A 14,404-nucleotide genomic window follows, 5' to 3' on the forward strand; every position below is an offset into this window, starting at 1 on the left:
TGATTACTTCGAATAAAAGCTGCCGGAGCAGTATGTCAAGCAGATAAGGGGGGAGGTATAGTCCTCCAAGACAGAACTGGGTATATTAAGGAGGCCAAGCGCCTATTGGAAGATCCAGATGCATATGAATGCGAAAATACAGATCCCATTTTTACATTCCAGGAAAAACTGGGAAATCTACTAAAAGAAGGTCTGGACGATAACGTGATCATAAATATGGAACCAATTTTTTTTAATGTTCTACAGCCTCACACTCTAATCTTCGATCATCTACCTAAAATACATAAGGGTATTGTAGACCCGCAAGGAAGACCAATAGTTTCAAGCATAGATTCATTGACAGCAAATCTTTCAGATTTTATAGACCATTATCTGAAGACCCATGTACAAAAATTAAATCTAACCTTAGGGACAATAAACACCTGCTTGAACTCATGACAGCGTTCACTTGGTGTGACGACCTTATTTGGGGCACTAGTGACATCACAGCACTCTACACCTGCATTGAGCACAGGAAGGGTGTAGCAGCAGTGGCACACTTTTTAAACAGTGACCTACAGATGTGTTCAGAACAAAGTGATATTATCTTAAAATGTATTTTATTTTTTTTTGAACATAATTACTTTTTATTCAAGGGTAAGTTTTACCTCCAAACCTGTGGAACTGCAATGGGCACGAAGTTTGCACCCAGCTTTGCTAACCTTTTAATGGGACACTGAGAGGAGCTAACCATTTAGGAGAAAATCCGTTCTTAGAGAACATTTTATTTTATAAGAGATTTATAGACAACCTCATTCTTATTTGGAAAGGAGAAGAGAGCCTGAAGGGATTTTTTTTTATATTTTTAAACAAGAATGAGATTAATTTGAATTTACTTCCAAATTTAGTTCTGTATCTCTGTATTTATAGTTCATCTGGATCCGGTTCTTTTTAGCAAAAACAGAGTTTGCATTACAAATGTTTTTAAACCCATAGATGCAAACAGCTATTTGGATTCAAAAAGTAATTACCCTCCTGGGAGAATAACATTGCCTATGGCCAATTCTTGAGGTTACGCAGAAACTGCACAAAGGAGGTACATTTTGAAGAGCAAGCACTGATTCTCACAAAAAGGTTTACTGAGAAAGGTTACAAGATAGAGAACATTAACGATTCCCTAAATAGAGTACGTAAGGTAGAGAGGGGGAACCTTCTTAAGAATATAAAACCAGCACAAGAGAGGAATGAATTTTATGATGACTGTCTGGTTTATCACCAAATTTAATATATCAGCCAGTCATATAAAAAGAATCATCCAGAAGCATTGGGATGTACTGTTAAATGATTTCGTTCTGGGGGTAAGCCTCAAAGAAAAACAAGTATTATATTCAAAAGGGCTAAGATCCTTACAAATGTTTTATCTCCTGGTATGTTACCTAAAGGGTGGTTACAGAACCAGGTGAGAATACAAAAGGCAATTAGATTCCAGAGCGCCATCTGGATTCTTCAAATGTAAGCGTAACGGATGTCTTACATGTACACACATATTAAATAGAAAGAAAGAGTTCACAGTAGGAACAAACAAGGAAACCTTTAAGATAAAGGGATTCATAAATTGTAACACGCAATATGTGGTTTAGCTCCTCATATGCATGTACGGCCTATATTATGTAGGCCGTAGAAAATGAACAATCCGTGAAAGGTTTTTAGAGCATAGGCGGTATGTATGTATATATGTATGCAGGGCCGCCAATAGTGGGGGACAGCAGGTACTGGTGTCCCGGGCCCGTGAGTCAAGGGCCCCCTGCGCGGCCATACCTCTTGATAAATCCCGTCGCCCGGTCACCACGGGGTGACAGGATTTTGCGTGCTCGTGATCCGCCAGGCAGCTTCTCTGCAAAGAAAAAAAAAACCTCCCCATCTCCTGATTGGATGCCCGTGCTGGCACTCTGCCCCCCCCCCACCCCCTGATTGGCTGCTCATGCTAGCACTCCGCCCTCCCGCCCTCTCCTGATTGGCTGGCCCCGGCTGGAACGCTGCCAGAATTTTTATTTTCTCCCGCACCAAGCTCTATACGAGCTGGCAAAGCGCGGCCCGCCTTTTCCTGCATGGAGCAAGTGATAAGTACTGCTCTGTCTGAGTGTGTGTGTGAGAGTGTGTGTGAGAGTGTGTGTATGTCTGAGAGTCTGTGTGTCTCTGAGAGTGTGTGTCTCTGAGAGTGTGTGTCTCTGAGAGAGTGTGTCTCTGAGAGAGTGTGTGTCTTAGAGTGTGTGTGTGAGAGAAAGAGAGTGTGTGAGTCTGTGAAAGAATACAGACACCAACCCACAGTCAGTCATAGTCACCCACCACCCGTCAGTCAACTACCACCCAAGTGTCAGTCACTCACCCAAGTATCACCTACCCCCCCCCCCAAGTGCCAGTCACTCACCCAAGTGTCAGTCAGTCACCCACCCAAGTGTTAGTCACACCCCCACCCCCACACCAACACTCTCTCTCTCTCTCTCTGTTATCTACTCTCTCTCTCTCTGTCTCTCTTTTTCACCCACAATCTCTGTCTTATCTTAACTGCCCTATACCTACACCGAAATAACCTACACTGCTTTCTTCCAGATCTGACTCTCAGCTTCACACAGGGGATATCGGAATAACCCCTAACCAAGAAAGACAGGTAGGGAACACTCCAGGCCCATACTGAATCCTCCCCAGTCCTTTTGTCACATAGGATGTAGCATTGGGTATCTTTGTCTTTTGGTGAAAATATTAAACTAAACAGATTGTATTGTAATGTTTTTTTTTACAGTAATAACAATAACAAGAAAACAGTTAAGTAAACTTTGCACGCTAATTTTTTTGGACGTGGTAGATGCGGTACGGGGGGGGGGGGGTGCTCCTTTCATTTGTCCTGGGCCCCATGATTTCTGTTGGCGGCCCTGTATGTATGAAAGGAAAAAATGGAAAGTCATACTGAGCCACTAATTGAGCCAGCTGTGCTGAAGTAGGGATATCCTGAAAACCTGGCCTTTTTGCGTCCCTCGAGGACTGGAGTTGTGCAGGCCTGCCTTAGACTAAGAAAACAGGAATCATTTTGGATCTTCAAATTACAAATGTTGCATCCAGGGGGGTTAAATTAAGATTTAGATCTATTAGCAATTAGTAGGGTATTAAACAGAAGAAAATAATATGCAAAGATAGAGTATTAGTTTCTTGTCAAATACTATACAGTATCTATAGACAAAAAGATGATCCAATTTAATATGGAGAACACAAAAACATAATGATGCATATGTATTTTAAGAACAGACATACTAAGCTAATTACAGCATCAATTGAACTCAGGAAAAAGACCGACCATAATTTAGAATTTTTATTAATGAACCATATAGTGAATGGATTGTTTATTAAGCATTTTATTGCACATATATTTACATCAGTCCTCTTTATTCTTTAAGTGGTGGTGCAATATTAACCCTATCCACTATAATCATGGCGATGACAAGACCATATAATGGACTTAAATCTGATGGTGGATACGATTTAAATGTCAGCAGCCATAATTCTATTGGGTACACTGTTATTGCAAAATGGCTAGAACAAATGGGATTCCCACCCATCTAGTGTTGTTTTATTCTTGTTCCAATATTGTTTTTTAACACTGTCTCTAACACTGTTTTTTACCATTGCAAAAATGCAGCAGATTATGCTTTTAACCATTATGTTTTTAAGTAGCAAGCTCCAACATACGTGTACCTTAATCCCAATTCACTCTTTTAAATGAAAAATGGGTATAGCTCAAGAAAGAGTATTATAATATCTACTCTTATATTTTATGGTTGGAATTTTTTTTGGGGGGGAGGGCAACAGAAGGTCATTCATATTCATTTGTTATGTATTATTTTTATTTTTTTTATTAACTACATGAATTATATATTTTAACCCAGGACGTGACTGCACCCATAGATGCACATGTGGTGGGAGGGTGCTTTCATTGAACACAATATGTCATATTATTGCAGGAATTTGCACCAATAAAAACTCAATGACACTGCACTCCCAGTTATACTGTATATAGGGGCTTAATCCCATTGCTGGGTAATCCATGAGGTACCCACCCAGTGGAGAAACACATTACATTTAGCATTGGAACTTTCAGTCACCAGCTTACATGAGCTAGCACCCGTTGCCCAGGCTGTGGACTCGAACACTGCGCAGAGTCATCCCGTGAGTACAAGGAGCTCTGTCAACTGGGTGGAGATCCGCCACTGCGAGCCCAGGGAATCCCTTTCCTGAGAATAGGAAGTTGTCACGGCTGGGTCATTATGTGCTGACGTTACTTCCAGGATCGTCCGCAACGGAGGAGAATGCTAGCCACCGACAGCCCAGCAGCAAGTAGGAACCCCTGAGGATACCACCAGCAGTGGCACACTTTTAAACAGTGACCTACAGATGTGTTCAGAACAAAGTGATTTTATCTTAAAATGTATTTTATTTGTTTTTGAACATAATTACTTTTTATTCAAGGGTAAGTTTTACCTCCAAACCTGTGGAACTGCAATGGGCACGAAGTTTGCACCCAGCTTTGCTAACCTTTTAATAGGACACTGAGAGGAGCTAACCATTTAGGAGAAAATCCGTTCTTAGATAACATTTTATTTTATAAGAGATTTATAGACAACCTCATTCTTATTTGGAAAGGAGAAGAGAGCCTGAAGGAATTTTTTAATATATTTTTAAACAAGAATGAGATTAATTTGAATTCACTTCCAAATTTAGTTCTGTATCTCTGTATTTATAGTTTATCTGGATCTGGTTCTTTTTAGCAAAAGAGTTTGCATTACAAATGTTTTTAAACCCATAGATGCAAACAGCTATTTGGATTCAAGAAGTAATCACCCTCCTGGGAGAATAACATTGCCTATGGCCAATACTTGAGATTACGCAGAAACTGCACAAAGGAGGTACATTTTGAAGAGCAAGCACTGATTCTCACAAAAAGGTTTACTGAGAAAGGTTACAAGATAGAGAACATTAACGAGGCCCTAAATAGAGTACGTAAAGTAGAGAGGGGGAACCTTCTTAAGAATATAAAACCAGCACAAGAGAGGAATACATTTTATGATGACTGCCTGTTTATCACCAAATTTAATATATCAGCCAGTCATATAAAAAGAATCATCCAGAAGCATTGGGATGGACTGTTAAATGATTTCATTCTGGGGGTAAGCCTCAAAGAAAAACAAGTATTACAGTATATTCAAAAGGGCTAAGAACCTTACAAATGTTTTATCTCCTGGTATGTTACCTAAAGAAAGGGTGGTTAGATTCCAGAGCGCCCATCTGGATTCTTCAAATGTAAGCGTAACGGATGTCTTACATGTACACACATATTAAATAGAAAGAAAGAGTTCACAGAACAAACAAGGAAACCTTTAAGATAAAGGAATTCATAAATTGTAACACGCAATATGTGGTTTAGCTCCTCATATGCACGTATGGCCTATATTATGTAGGCCGTAGAAAATGAACAATCCGTGAAAGGTTTTTAGAGCATAGGCGGTATGTATGTATATATGTATGCAGGTCCACCAATAGTGGGGGACAGCAGGTACTGGTGTCCTGGGCCCGTGAGTCAAGGGCCCCCTGCACGGCCGTGCCTCTTGATAAATCCCGTCGCCCGGTCACCACGAGGTGACAGGATTTAGCGTGCTTGCGATATGCCAGGCAGCTTCTCTGCAAAGAAAAAAAACCTCCCCCATCTCCTGATTGGCTGCCCGTGCTGGTACTCCCCCCCCCCCTGATTGGCTGCTCGTGCTGGCACTCTGCCCTCTCCTGCTTGGTTGCCCCCTGCTGGCACGCTGTCAGGATTTTTTTTTGTCCTGCACCAAGCTCTATACGAGCTGGCAAAGCGAGGCCCGCCTCTTCCTGCATGGAGCAAGTGGTAAGTACTGCTCCATCTGAGAGTGTGTGTGAGTGTGTGTGTGTCTGAGTGTGTGTGTGTGTGTCTGAGAGTGTGTGTCTCTAAGAGTGTGTATCTCTGAGAGTGTGTGTCTCTGAGAGAGTGTGTCTCTGAGAGAGTGTGTGTCTTAGAGTGTGTGTGTGAGAGAAAGAGAGTGTGTGAGTCTGTGAAAGAATACAGACACCAACCCACAGTCAGTCATAGTCACCCACCACCCATAAGTCAGTCAACCACCATCCAAGTGTCAGTCACTCACCCAAGTGTCACCCACCCCTCCCAAGTGCCAGTCACTCACCCAAGTGTCAGTCAGTCACCCACCCAAGTGTCAGTCAAACACCCACCCCCACACAAACCCTCTTTCTCTCTCTCTCTGTCATCCACTCTCTCTCTCTATCTCTGTCTCTCTCTTTCACCCACAATCTCTCTGTCTTATCTTAACTGCCCTATATTTAACAGAAGTTACAGTATACAGTAGTTCCAGTATAGACTAGTTTGACAGTACTATACAGCACACAGTGCCATAATACAGCATGCACATAACTGCACTAATTTTTTGTTTTCTTGTCTTTTCAGAAAAAAAGGATGGCCTGGGGGAGAGGGGGGGGTATCATGTGTAAAGTTTGTGAACTGTTTGTACAGTTAAGTGTATCTAAACTGCAGTCATGATGTAGTACACAAAACCTCCCCTCTCTCAATGAACTACTGTACTGTACACAGAATGAGGAAGAAGATAAAGACGGAAAATGTATATTATTATATATATATATTATTATATATTATATATTATTAATTAATATTATTATCAATGTGCTTTATTCATGATTATCCACCGGCCCTCAATTTTCAACTGACAGAAGAACTGAATAAAGACTGCATTTTGTATTATTCATGATTATTTGTATATTTGTATTTTTTGTTCCTGATAAAATAAAATATAAACTTCTTTACGTTCATGCTAATCATAATCATTGACCCCCCCCTACACCAAAGAAAAAGAAAGAATGACAAAAAGTGGTAACTTATTACATCAAAAACATGCATCAGATAATGGTTTTTTTAACTCTCAATTTCACAGTGCTGTGCAAATCAGATTTACATATCAAATTCGAGAAGAGATTATCCTAAGCGTTACCGTAAACAAAGCCTCAAAGGGTTGGGGGGGTGGATGGGTGAGTCATGCACAGTAATCATCAGTTAGCTCCCTTCCCAAAGAGGATTACAGAGAGGTGACTCAAAGCCAACAATAGGAAAATGAATGAATGTAGGCACACAGGTGCAGAGAGGTGATGCTCGGCTAGGGACGGACGATTAAAAACACAATGACAAGCTTTAGAAACAGAATGGTTCTGGAGAGGTGTCTGTCGATAAGAGGTTCAAATCCTTGAGCGAGCCTTGTGTGTGTGCGTGGGGGAGGGGGGTACAGGGTACAGCTGCATGAAGGATTAGCTGTACTGTAGTTCAAAGAAATTACATATTTTCAACAGGCAGGTCATCATAATAATTTGATCCCCACCCCCCAATTACATAAAAAACACACAAATCAACCATCTGCAGTCAAACGCACAGTGTCGCAGTCAAAAGCTACAGCACAGATTGAGTATCGTAATATCAAGATGGTTTAGGCAGGCTTGTGGAGAAAATAAAAATAAAAAATGAGGAGAAAAAAAAAAATATATTTTTTTTTTGGTCACTCACTCTTGAACTTCGCAAGCAAGCAGTGGTGAAGTTACAGACAAATGCGCAGTAATCATCAGCTATCAAGCAGGAATGTGATTGAAACCAGAAAGACACACATTCAAAGGAATGGTGTGGGAGAGGTGTACTGTAATGTAGATAAGATAAGAAGTTGAAATACTGCAGTGCAGTAAATTATCTTGTGTGTGTGCGGGGGCTAGCAAGGGGAGAGCGCTGTATATGCCGAAATGTGATACTGTTACAGTACACGCCTATGCGTTTCAACAATTTTCAAATGAGACATACAGCACTGCACATGCATGTATAAATATGCAAATTTACAATTATTGCGTGCGCACACACAGACTGTATACTGACGTAGGTTGAACTGCTACAGTATTAGACTTTGAAGACAACAGCTCGCGAACGCCCCACTGAGTTTTTAGACGGTATTGCAGTATTGCAGACAGCGCTAATAAAATGCTAATATTACGAGCGCTAAAATACTGCAATATATTCTGGAAAAAAAAAACATACTGCATCTGCCCGCGGTTATCAGAGTTGCGCCGCTATGGCCGCACTAGGATAAAGGCGGCCGCCACTGTACACCGAAATAACCTATACTGCTTTCTTCCAGATCTGACTTTCAGCTTCACACAGGAGATATTGGAATAACCCATAACCAAGAAAGACAGGTAGGGAACACCCCAGGCCCATACTGAATCCCCCCCAGTCCTTTTGTCACATAGGATGTAGCATTGGGTCTTTGTCTTTTGGTGAAAATATTAAAATAAACAGATTGTATTGTAATGTTTTTTTTTACAGTAATAACAATAACAAGAAAACAACTTTGCACGCTAACATTTTTTTGGACGTGGTAGATGCGCTATGGGGGGGGGGTGCTCCTTTAATTTATTTTGGGCCCCATGATTTCTGTTGGCGGCCCTGTATGTATGAAAAGAAAAAAATGGAAAGTCATACTGAGCCACTAATTGAGCCAGCTGTGCTGAAGTAGGGATATCCTGAAAACCTGGCCTGTTTGCGTCCCTCGAGGACTGGAGTTGTGCAGGCCTGCCTTAGACTAAGAAAACAGGAATCATTTTGGATCTTCAAATTACAAATGTTGCATCCAGCGGGGTTAAATTAAGATTTAGATCTATTAGCAATTAGTAGGGTATTAAACAGAAGAAAAAAATATGCAAAGATAGAGTATTGGTGTCTTGTCAAATACTATACAGTATCTATAGACAAAAAGATGATCCAATTTAATATGGAGAAAACATAATGATGCATATGTATTTTAAGAACAGACATACTAAGCTAATTACAGCATCAATTGAACGCAGGAAAAAGGCCGACCATAAATTTGAATTTTTATTAATGAACCATATAGTGAATGGATTGTTTATTAAGCATTTTATTGCACATATATTTACATCAGTCCTCTTTATTCTTTAAGTGGTGGTGCAATATTAACCCTATCCACTATGATCATGGCGATGACATGACCATATAATGGACTTAAATCTGATGGTGGATACGATTTAAATGTCAGCAGCCATAATTCTATTGGGTACACTGTTATTGCAAAATGGCTAGAACAAATGGGATTCCCACCCATCTAGTGTTGTTTTATTATTGTTCCAATATTGTTTTTTAACACTGTCTCTAACACTGTTTTTACCATTGCAACAATGCAGCAGATTATGCTTTTAACCATTATGTTTTTAAGTAGCAAGCTCCCACATACGTGTACCTTAATCCCAATTCACTCTTTTTAAATGAAAAATGGGTATAGCTCAAGAAAGAGTATTATATCTACTCTTATATTTTATGGTTGGACTTTTTTGGGGGGGGGGCAACAGAAGGTCATTCATATTAATTTTTTCATTTGTTATGTATTATTTTTTATTTTTTATTAACTACGTGAATTATATATTTTAACCCAGGACTTGACTGCACCCATAGATGCACATGTGGTGGGAGGGTGCTTTCATTGAACACAATATGTCATATTATTGCAGGAATTTGCACCAATAAAAACTCAATGGGTCATTATGTGCTGACGTTACTTCCAGGTTCGTCAGCAATGGAGGAGAATGCTAGCCACCGACAGCCCAGCAGCAAGTCGGAACACCTGAGGATACCACCCAGAGGGCCATCACTTCAACGTTGGGTTCAACAACGAGGTGGTAACATCGGCTCCCACTCCACACTGATCCTGGGACAGCTCAGAGGACAGCCAAGACACAGATAAGGGAATTCCCCACTTTGGGCACAACAGAAGCTATCTCCTATACAGGCAATTACCCTATTTTGATTTATTTTCCGTTTTTCTTTGGATTGCCTATGTTATATGCATTGAGTGCCTTCATTATTATAAAGGTTGTGTTTTTGTTACTATTTGCACACAGTGTGAAGACACTCAAAGCATATAACAAAGGCAATCCAAATTGACAATTATAAGATCATGTATTTTATACATATGACTGTTTAATTGTGTATATATCACATATATTTGTGGGGTATTTGGGATCTGAAATCAAGTATTATTCCATTATACACGTGTATTTCACTTTAATTATAGTAGCGCACTTATTTTTTCTGTTTTATCAACTGCTAGCATTATGTCTGGGATTGTGCACGTATCTAGTTGCATTTGAAGCTGTATTCTACTGGGTGTTGGGTTGTGCAGCAGGCATGCTTAATTCACTGGGCGAGGATGGCTGGTCTGTGGGGCTTTGCATTTGCACTAGCACAGCTCTGGGTGCAGCGGGTGTTGGTTGAAGAGTTGTGCTTCTGTCAGTGGGTGAGGATAGAGTGTCTGGTAGGATTCTTTCCTCCGGTGATGTGCGTTGTCTTAGCGACGTGCAGGCCAGTTCCGGTGAATAAGAAGGTGCGGGTGATGGATGGCGTTCCTCCAGGTCACCCTCCTGCTCCTGCGTCGGACATATAGGGGGAGGGACAGAAACAAAATAATATAGCCCAGCAATGTCATTGTCAATGTTGCCCATGTCCCTCTCCATCACCTCCATTCTCTCCAAAAGTTGATGCAACTTTGCCTCCATTCTTTCTCTGTATTGCTGTGTTGTAATGCAAATTTTTCCGTTAAAAATGTATTCACTTAAAAATTCCAGTATGCAACCTACGGAACTCGGGCTCACAAAAGGGTGGAGGGTGGAATCGTGTTCTCTCTCCAAGAGACTGGGTGATCGGAAGGGGACGTCGGGGGACAGAGGAAGTGTTGTTCTGCTTCAGTTGTCAGTCGTCTGCTTGTGCAGTGCAGCAGGGGATGTCTGGTTCGGCTTCTGTTGTCAGAGGGTCATCTGCTTGTGCAGCAGTGCGGCAGGGGACGTCTGGTTCGGTTTCTGTTGTCTAGCTGTGCATAGGTGGTGCTGGGGACTTCTTGTTCATCTTCACATTTGGTGGACCGAGAGTCGTCTGGTCCGGCAACGTTCGCTTGAACCCACTCAATGTCCTTATTTATGACAGTTCCAATTTTCTTCCTGCAAAAGCCTGGTCCAGGATGTTTTGCCATGGGAACTTTTAGTGCCTTTTTCTTAAGGCACCGTAAGCTTTCTTGCTGTCACGGGAGACCAGGACTAATACCAGCTATCAATATCGCGACAGAACACAAGAGTTTGTAAAACTAATTTATTGGAAAAGTATATCTAAAACTATACAAACATCACACATACCCAATTGGGGGACACCCTGTATACATAGTTGCAGTGACCTCCTTGCAGAGATTTCCCCTGTTCTCTCTTCTTGCCCAGTGCCTACAATAATGGTTTTCAGGCCTAAGACCAGCACTGGAGTGGACACTGCAGTTTCTCCTTGTCATAGCAACACCTCTGTAACTCTCTGCAGGCTCTGTCTCGTAGGGGTCTCCCTCCCCACCTTTTTATAAACTTAAAACATAATATTGCAAACCTCAGGGCCAGGTGCTGCCAGATGCCCAGGCCCTGATTGATGTGTAGAACTGCAACATAACATTTGCAACATAACAAGGATACAGGGAAAGGTCACAGACCAAGTTGCAACAATTCTCCTGCAAACATATTAACCCCTGATCCCTGAGGTGCTGGAACCAAGAAAAGACACAACACATATAATACAATATCAATGTATTACTGACAGGTAGGGGTAATAGGAGACTTAACCTTTATTAACAGCAGCCATATTTACCCCAACTATATATATAAATGTCCAAAATGTTTGGTCCGATATGAACATGTTCAAATTCAGAGAATAGAGTAGATTGATCTATGATCAGGTATATTTGCCCCAGATATGCAGCATGAAGACAGTGACACTGGCCATCTTTGCCTTTGGCACACAGAGAGCTGCTGCATTTCTTTCTATTCTCAGGAACAGCAGCAATAAGCCATGTCTTGCGTGTGTAGAATTGGGACTGATCCATGTCAGAAGATTAAGCACAATACAGTATCTGGACAGAAAGCAGTTGTTTCAGAGGCACTTGGTTGACCTTTTACGCACTGTATCCCCGACTCGATGGTACAGGTGCTAAAAGAGGGTGTAAACATTAACGGTACATGATAAATGCTGTGCATACTTTACTGTACGTTAACTGTGCTTCGTTTCTTTTCAAAAGCAGCAAAGCCCAGAACAGTTATTTCAAAAGAGATGAGAATACGGTAGATTGGACCTGAAAGGACAACAAATAAGCCATATCCAAACCTGGTTAAAAAGCACAGACCTTGAAGTCACTCATAACTGTGTCTGCTATCATGCCCATGCAAAGACTAAAGTTATAAGGAGGATTCGCTCGGTCAGAACAGAGTAAGTACTATACTGTATAGATAGTCTAACTGTATATTATTGAATGAGAATATGATTGTTTTCCCTCCTTTCTCCATTATCCCCTCTCTCTCCTTTCTCCATTATCCCCTCTCTCTCCTTTCTCCATTATCCCCTCTTCCTCCCTCATCCCCCTTCCTCTTCTCCCTCGTTTCTTGTAACAATTTTTGGGACAATTATGTATAAATAAATAATGTTGATCCATTGTCATTTTTAACTTCAGTCGTGTGACAAATACGTATGCACACTTGTAATCGTTCAAATTTTGGTACGATTATAGGGTAGCAAAGCGGCTTGTGGATGAGATCTGCAATTCAAATGATGAACTTTGTGCTGCCGCAAGTTATTTGATTGTCTTGATGCCTTTTTTAAATACTAATGTGCGGTTAAGTGAGGTTAACGTTATGTTAACAAACTTAACCAAGCTTTGTGGATCTGGGCTTATGGTGTCAAACACTGTACCGCAAACACTGTTTTTCTTTTTTGTTTTGTACCAATGCTTACGTCAATTGGATTAGCTGTAAACAAAGAAATGGTTATAGCTCCGCAAAGAACAGCTGATGTCATTTTGAATACTTAAGCAATCGGCAAATGGAAAGCAGACACAGCTAAATAGAGGGTAATATGGTGTAAACGCACTGGTAATAAACATACTTAATTTAACACAAAACGAAAATCACATCAGAAGCCAGAAGGCAATGATTTAATTAATTCAGTTTTCTCCAAAATCCTTACATCTGAAAGCAGATGAGCAGCATGATAGATGCATGATGCATACAGACAGGGCTGTGTATGTTTATAGCACCTCAATCTTTCTAGTGATGGAACAGTGAATTATATTCTTTCTGTGTTCATAACTAGATTACAGAGCAGATGTGCCATCATTTTTTTAAAGCAGATTTCTTAATGAACCTCTTTACTGCTAGAGAAACAAAAGGAGTTGCTTTAGAGTCAAACTCGTTTTTCTGCAAGAGGAGAAATGCATTGCTGGTTCCTCCAGTTGTCATAACAGGTTAAAGGTTTATCAAGAGAGTACTTTAAAGGATTTGCAATACAGTATCTGAAATCATATTAAATTGGCTATTGTAACAGCTGTTTCCTACACGTCTATGAAAAGATCATACAAATTATAGAAGTCATTTGTCAAAGTTTTCCTCCAGTTTTTCACTAGGGAGAAACAAAAAGATGTCAGAGAAAATTCCCTGTAGTGAAACGTGTGAAATATTTTATGTGGCAAATCTGGAGCTATTGTCTCTGCACAAGCTGAAATATAACTGTCATGGGAGACCAGGTTATTTACACCTTTTTATCGGGATCACTCATTGAGCAAAGCAATGTAATGAAATAAATTGTAATTTATTCGGCATATTTCGCTTACACAATGATACACAAAATACAGATACTGTGGGACTGGGGTCGAAAACTAGACTTTCCTAGGTGCAGGGAACTCTTTGGGCGAGTTTTACCCTGACCGGGACTTATCCCAGAATCTCCTGGAACCCAAATCGGCATAAAGTTCCACACGCCACCGCTACGTTCTCTTCTGAGAACTTGGTACCTCCTGACCGCGAGTTACTCCAAATCTCCTAGAACTTAAATCAGCATAAAATCCCAGCCGCATCCGCTACGATCGTTTCTGAGAACTTGGGCGCAAAAGTCGGGACTCTGGCGGACCGGCTTTTCAGGCTTGAAATCAAAGCCGGTTGCTCTGCTATTCGCACAGAAGCCGCTTTGAAAAGCCCGCCCGTGCTCTTACTACCAGAGGACTACAATCTCATTGGCTCACAGATTCTTATGGTATTCTGAGTTTCATTCACAAAACTCGGCAGCCAATCAACGCGTGGGAAAATTCCCAAGCAACCAATCAGATCCAAGCCGGCTAAAAAAGGTACTGGTTCTCCGCCTTTCCCCGCTGACCAAATGCTATTCTCATCTCTGGGCATCCTCTGACTGCTTTGAACGCCTATGTCCAGCATA

General features: G+C 41.0%; 1 long non-coding RNA gene across 1 annotated transcript in view; it reads left to right on the forward strand.

Annotated features, from left to right (window-relative positions):
- LOC142495132 (uncharacterized) overlaps positions 1–9,902 on the forward strand; it is a 96,590-nt gene extending 86,688 nt beyond the window's left edge. Inside the window, exons 2-3 of the long non-coding RNA XR_012801670.1 lie at positions 8,244–8,301; positions 9,685–9,902. This is a non-coding gene — a long non-coding RNA (uncharacterized LOC142495132). The remainder of the gene's footprint in view (positions 1–8,243; positions 8,302–9,684) is intronic.
- The last annotated feature ends 4,502 nt before the right edge of the window (positions 9,903–14,404 follow it).

This window comes from Ascaphus truei, chromosome 5 (genome assembly GCF_040206685.1).
Source record: "Ascaphus truei isolate aAscTru1 chromosome 5, aAscTru1.hap1, whole genome shotgun sequence".
Lineage (NCBI taxonomy): Eukaryota > Metazoa > Chordata > Amphibia > Anura > Ascaphidae > Ascaphus > Ascaphus truei.